Raw genomic sequence first — 6,764 nt, 5'->3', positions numbered from 1 at the left:
AGCACACCCCCATTGATCAATACATCAAACAAACAAGGAGTTCGGTTTAGTCTGGGAAAACATCACTCTTGGACTTCACACGGAGAGCTCTACCAGGTAAGCCAGGCTTGGCTCCACCTTGTGCCAGCCTGGTTCCAGCCCTGTGGAAGTGTGGACAAGGGACATGAAGGGATTAATGAATGTGCATTGGCATTCCTTTGTCTGCTAATCCATGAAATATTTCAATCCAGCAGCGCCTTGTCCCTGTTGTGTGCGACATTTGCAGGGAGGAATGGATCCAGCAATGACAGGACAAGGATGACATGAGTAATTCCAGCTTCCAGAACTACAATCTCTTGGTTTCTATTTACCCATCTCAGCTGTATGTGTGTGCTGTTCTAATATGAATCAATGTGGCATCATGCATTTACACTGATAGTCTCAACTAGAGGTCTAGAGCTGCTGACCCTAATATGTCTTCTGAGTTCAGATTTTTTGATACACATAACTTTCTATGAGTTTGTAGGTACAAGAATTCAAAGTTTCTCTCATTTTTTGCTTTTGTGATTCCTGTTACGAAGAGATTATAACAAAAAAGATCTTAGAGAATGCTGCTGGATATTGTCAGACCCGGTCTACAGTCTGAAAGCTGACATGTTTATTTCCTAGTGTGATGTAAGTGTAAGACCTTGCCACCTACCAAGGAGACAGCGCTGAAATACACATCCTTGTTACAGTAATTTATGGGACGTGCACGCACTCTCCTCTAAGGTCGGTCAGTGGAACTGCGGCCGTTGCTCCGGGCAGCATCTGTAGGCAGTGATGCATGCATCTGCGGCGCCCGGGGGGGGGGCCATCCGTGACGACCGAGGGAGGGGCAGGGCTCCACGTGCTCCTGGTGGTCGGCGCCTTTGATGTCTCTCCTCAGAAGTGCTCCCCGGGGCCACAGCCCGGTGCCCTGCTCCCCGCGGACAGCTGTTGTGTATGTTAAGGTATCGTTGCGAAGGTTGCTGCCGAGGTCTTGCACTGCGTAACCTCTGGAGAGCCCTGTGTTTTTCTGGACCGGGCGATTACGGCCCCCTCTGCTCCCATGTGTCAGGGGCAAGGCTGATGAACAATGGCACAGGAGGGCTTAACTATGCCCTCGTTACACCTAAAACCTAGCGATGGAAACCTGGAAAGATAAAAACAGGGAAAGTGCTGTTTTCTCCAGCTTGCAAATCAATCATTCTGTAAGTGCTTACTTAATCTAGAGCTTTTAACATAGGAATTGTCACAGAGACACACAACAATGAAAACTTCTAATAGATATAACGTGAATGGTATGAGACTGCAGCAACGACACAATGAAAACCTCGAACAAAACGCCTTATTGAGCAGTATTTGAAACAATGATATGAATTTCAGCAAATTTTGGTTTGTAAACAAAGATGTCCTGATGTGATAATTTACTACATACAATGGTACAACCAGGATTTAGACAGGACCATAGCACTACATCTGCTGTAACGTCAGTAGTTGACATTATTTAAGCTCTCAAAAATGAACTGCACTGTATCTTTTTTATTTATTGTCCTTTCCATTCAATGCTGTTCACAACAGTGCGGATCACAAAATCTCGATTGAAAGATTGCTGAGTGTTTATTATACATTAATGCTGTTAGCTGGTTTAGGGACTGTCTTTCAAACCAATCCCGATGTGTACATACTGATGGAAAAGTCTAGTTATTTGGAGGTTCCAAATGGGTCCCTTGAAGTTCCAACCTGGGTTCATTTGGAAAAAAATTTAAAATATATAAAATTAAAATTTAACATATTTATGTGCATGGTTCTTCTTTAACAGTTTTACAAACATAACATATGGTTTATCGTGGTGCTGTTTCAAATGCAAGTTCACTCACCCATCATTGCCTCCTTTCTCTGGTGGGGCATTTAGAAACCAGACTGATTCACAGGTGCATTTTTATTTCGAAAGTTGTTTTAGGCAAACTTCCATCCTGCCTCTGTACTCACTTATCTTGGAACAGTAACAATAACAATCTGCTTGGAATGGCTTTTCATGACAATGCACCTTGGACCTGTTTCAAAAGTTTAAAAAGGACAATCTTGTTACACTTACTGAATTTAAAAGCATTGTTCACAATGCAGTGACTGAGAAATGTTCCTGTTCCTACTTGTTTCTATCCTAAACATGCTCTCCAAATACTGTAGTGCATGTTCCTATATTGTTCGAAACCTACAGTACTGCACATCCTGTAATTGTTTGATACTGATTCTTGGCCCAGATTCCCTCACAAAGGAGATTTTATATCTAAGTTGGACATTTCCTGGTAAAATAAGGCTACATAAACACATTAATAATAAAATAAAGTAAAATAAATACATTTATAGATGTGCTTTCTTAATGCGAGGGTGATGCGCAGCACCGCAGTCTACGCGATGGTGGGGACATGTAAGGTAATATTGGCTGTGTTTGCGTTGTGAGTGGATTATAGTAATGCTGTTTGTGTTGTTGCTGGGAGATGTAGAGGCCTAGCTGACGATCCTGGCCGGTCTGAATGGCCTGTTCTTATTATTAAACTTCTTATGTTCTTATGTTCTTATGCACGGCACCGCCGCTATTGTGGTGGATGTGAGATGCGCAGGGCCGGCGTGAACGAGGAGCAGGGGCGTAGGGCCGAGGCACAGATCGTTCTGTTCCGCGGAGATGGGGAAGGGCCAGGGGAACTGTGTGTTCTTTTTAGGGGAGAAGGAGGGGAGGAACATGCTGGAATGGCTGCGAGCGTCGCACGGGCCTGGGGATCCCTTCAGAAGCCCCAAATAGAGCAGAGGAGAGAAGTGGGAGCTGGAGGGGGAGGGACGGGGGGTTGTGTCGGGCACTGTGTGGTGGCAGGGCTTAAATCCTCTCTGTTGATGCTGAGAAAGGTCAGTCACTTGCCAATCCCGGGTGCTCACTTAAAAAAAGAACTCGGTGGTGAAAGGTCAGGCTTTGAAGGAGGGCTTTTCGCTACGCTGATTCTCGGCATGCCCGGGTGTCCTGATAAGATGGTCTGGCGGTGGGCGTTATCAGAGGGGTGTAAAGGACATTCTGTTGGCTGAGGGGGGCAGGGGGTGGGGGGAAGGGCGGTTTGGGGGAGAGGGAGGTGTGCGGGGGGGGGGGGGGGGGCACTTCGAAGGCTCTGAGGAACACGCATGCTATTGATGCTTCTTCCGGTCAGAAGCGCTTTGGTGCTTTGTTGAAAGTGCACTAGCAGACATTTCTATCAATACCCCTGAGAGTCCTTTCCTCTAACGAGCGTTTTCCTCTCTGCTCATCCTTCCTTTCCCTCTCTCCAAACACCTCTCCAGAAGAGCCTTCCTTAACCTTTTGTTATGTAACTGTTCAGAGCAACAGAGCCGTGCTTTGTAAGTAAAGGGTTTTTTGCTCAGACATTTCTGCTAATGGATCCCAATTGGGACGGTCATAAAACCATCCAAAAATGTTCCCTTTAACCTTTGAAAACAGCCTCCACATTGTTAACCGGAACATGTATGCAAAGCCATGCAAACAATGATGGAAAAAAAAACATATTGGCAGGCGTGGTGAAAGGCGAGTTGAATGTGAAAGCCAGCATAAGGCATTCATTGTGAAGTTATCGGATTCTCTGTTTTTGCTTATGGCTCAAAAGTTTCTGTGCACAAACAATTTAAGTGTTGTAAAAAAAATTAAATAACCGAGAGAGATTACACCTAATATAGCTCAACCACACACAAAAGCAAAAATCGGTCCAGATCATGCATGCTGCTCCCAGTTAAAACTGAGCTAATCCCAAACATAAAACAAAGAAACCCTCGCCATGGAAACGGAGAGACCCTGCCACATGAGCACATCTGAGCCTGATCTGAAATTTGCCTGGGCTTGGACCCCGCTATCTCCCATCAAAACAGTGATGTCACTGTTTTGACATGGTTAGACAGTGCTTCAGGTGGTCATCAGGTGACAAAGATAGCTTGGAATGTCTTGACAGCGGCCTCTATTTAGCTTCCTTGTCACTAAAGCCCCTGAGGGTGTTGGTATTCAAACATCAGTCTGCCAGCGCTATGCAGGACATCTCAGGACCTGCCTTCTGTTTTTTATTTTTCTTTCTGACAGTTTCTGAAGTTTCACTTCAGCTTGAATTCACCACAGAGCACAACAGGAGGCTAAAAAGCTGTGGCTGCACAGAGCCCCTGTCTCCCATTCCCTGTGCGCACAGTTAGGGATTGTGCAGAGCCCTGATGTTTCCTGTGCCCCATTTGTGCAATCAGGATCAGACATATTTGCTGGCACCTATTACAGCACTAATGATGTAATCAGGGGAATGACATCACAATGGCTCGGAGCACAAAAAAAAATCACACATGGAGAATGGCTTAACTTATATCAGCAAGGCACACAAAGGAGTGGTATTCATTTGCTCACTGAGGCAGCTGCTTTCTGTGCAGGGTGCTTGCCGCTCATCTGTTCTGCATTTTATCTTAAATGTGTAGGACCTATTCATCTCTTTTTCTACTCAGGGAGACAGCCCAAGAGAGGGGGAAGGGCTGGAAGAAGGCAACTCTGGCAGGACACAGGCCTCAATGGAAAGTACGCTGACCAGAACACAGCAATATGACATGACCTAAAGATGTTTACTCGGGAAAATTCACTCACAGAACTCTTATGTTTTTGTAACGATTTAAATATAAGATATTCGTCTTCATACCATAGTAGAGTGGTCTTAAAATCCCACATCAGACAGCAGCAAGGGCTGCTCAGATCAATGCAGTGAATTCTCCTGTGGTTTGGGTTAGCTGATCTACTCCTCTTAATACCTTCTCTTTCTGCAACTCAGTTTGCACCTAAACAGTGGGGTTGACCTTTGCCCTTTGCCCTCTCCAGCGGGTGTATCTCCCCTCCACCCCGGCTAACGCTTGTCATGTGAAGTGGCTGAGACCTCTGTGACTCTTCCCTGGCAAAAGGAAGGTGCTTCATCAATACTAATCACCCTTCAGAGCCAGAGTCACCAGATTAATGAGATCCTGCTCTGTTCTGGGGGAGCAGAGCATGCTTTCTGAGCTGGACACACCGCAGGAGCGCAGCTTTATTGGAGGGTGCCTGTTGAGGGAACTGTGAGTCAAGAACCAAATCCTGGCATTCAGAGCTGTCATTAAAGTGTTGCATTGTGGGATAGTAATGGGAAATGGGAAAACATAACTGAAAGGAATGGACTCCAGGCCCCTCCAAGAGGGAGCACACTTGAAGCACGGCACCCAGCTCTTGTAGCACTGAGGAATTCTGGGAAACAAAAAAATGAAATAAAGCAACGCTCCAGTTCAAACTCAAGCTCACGTCAGCACTAATACACAAAAACACATTCCGCGGCATCGATATTGCTTCTCATTAAAATGGTAAGTAGGGGAATTTCGCAAGGTTTGCTTGTTGGGTTAATGTACCATTACTTGCCTCTACATGAATACTGTGCAATTTAAGTGTCCCACATTCTCTGCCCTGCTTGTAGGTTGTCTGTGTATGTGTGTTCACTGACTGCTTCCTGGGGCCCTCTGGATTTGGCCCTGTATACCTTGTCCATTTTTGTCTTCTTCTGTGGTGAACAGAAGCACTTGGCACCATGTAATCTCTGTAGAGTTCGCTGCAATTGCTCCGAGCCTCCCCACTGGTAACATCTCCAACACAACATCTCTCTGGCAGCCCTGACAAGACTCGCCAACCTGTTATTGGCAGCAAATGACTGTTTTCATCTCCTGTTTTGCACAATGGTGGAGTGAAATCAGTCTGTCTTAATGGGAACACTTAAAATACATGCTTCCACAGTAGTGTCTGGATAAACATGTTCCCACCACAGTTAGAGATTCAGGTGAGATCTGAGTTCAGGGAGATCTGGGGTTAGGAGGACTCCTCATAAATATCACAACCTCACCGCTTTGTGTGTTTAGCCCTAAAATCTCCATGACAACAGTACATCACCATAAAAACTTGGGAGAACTTTATAAATAAACAAAATAAAAACAGAAGATGGTAACTGTCCCAGGAATCTCTTTCTCTCTCAGATACACACACCTTTTCACCAGATGTTTTCCTCAGAGAGCCATGTCCAGTGAGTCTGGTTATATTATGTAATGAACAGTGTTTGGAATATGGCTTTCCACCATGAAACCACTATAAGACCCATTCTTATAGGTTTCAAATATATACTGTTTTCTTGAGAAATATTTTGTCAAACTCTCAGTAATGTGGAAGAGGGCTACCAACCCCCATCCACAAGGGCCACATTGTCTGCTGGGCTGCTTAGCTCTGGTCCCTGGGGGCCACACTGGGCCAGATTCACTGTTTATGCCTCTGCACAATTATGTGCGTATAGTGTGCGTACCATCAAAATGAGAAACATTTAAGTATTCATCAGTTTCTTTGCACCTGGAATTTGTTCCTACGTACGAACGAATTTCACGTCTGCTCCACTCCACTCGTGCCACATACGCAAGTACACAAATTCCAGCAAGATTACTTTTTTGGCATTCCGAAGTGTACAAGTATCAAATTGATATGAGAGCAAAATGACCACTTGCGGTTGACATATTTAAAAACGTGGTTCAGTTTGAAATAAACAAAAAAAAAATATCCAAATCATTATAATCCAAAGATTTATACTGTAATTAACTTATAATTGTGACTCTGTCTATACTGTAGCTGTCGGTTGTTAAGTGCTTAAAGTTTGATTCTGCGCTTGTAAGGGAACGCTGAACTGAGCATTTGGGGAAACAAAGAT

Source organism: Megalops cyprinoides, chromosome 14 (genome assembly GCF_013368585.1).
Source record: "Megalops cyprinoides isolate fMegCyp1 chromosome 14, fMegCyp1.pri, whole genome shotgun sequence".
Lineage (NCBI taxonomy): Eukaryota > Metazoa > Chordata > Actinopteri > Elopiformes > Megalopidae > Megalops > Megalops cyprinoides.
This window is presented reverse-complemented; position numbering follows the sequence as displayed.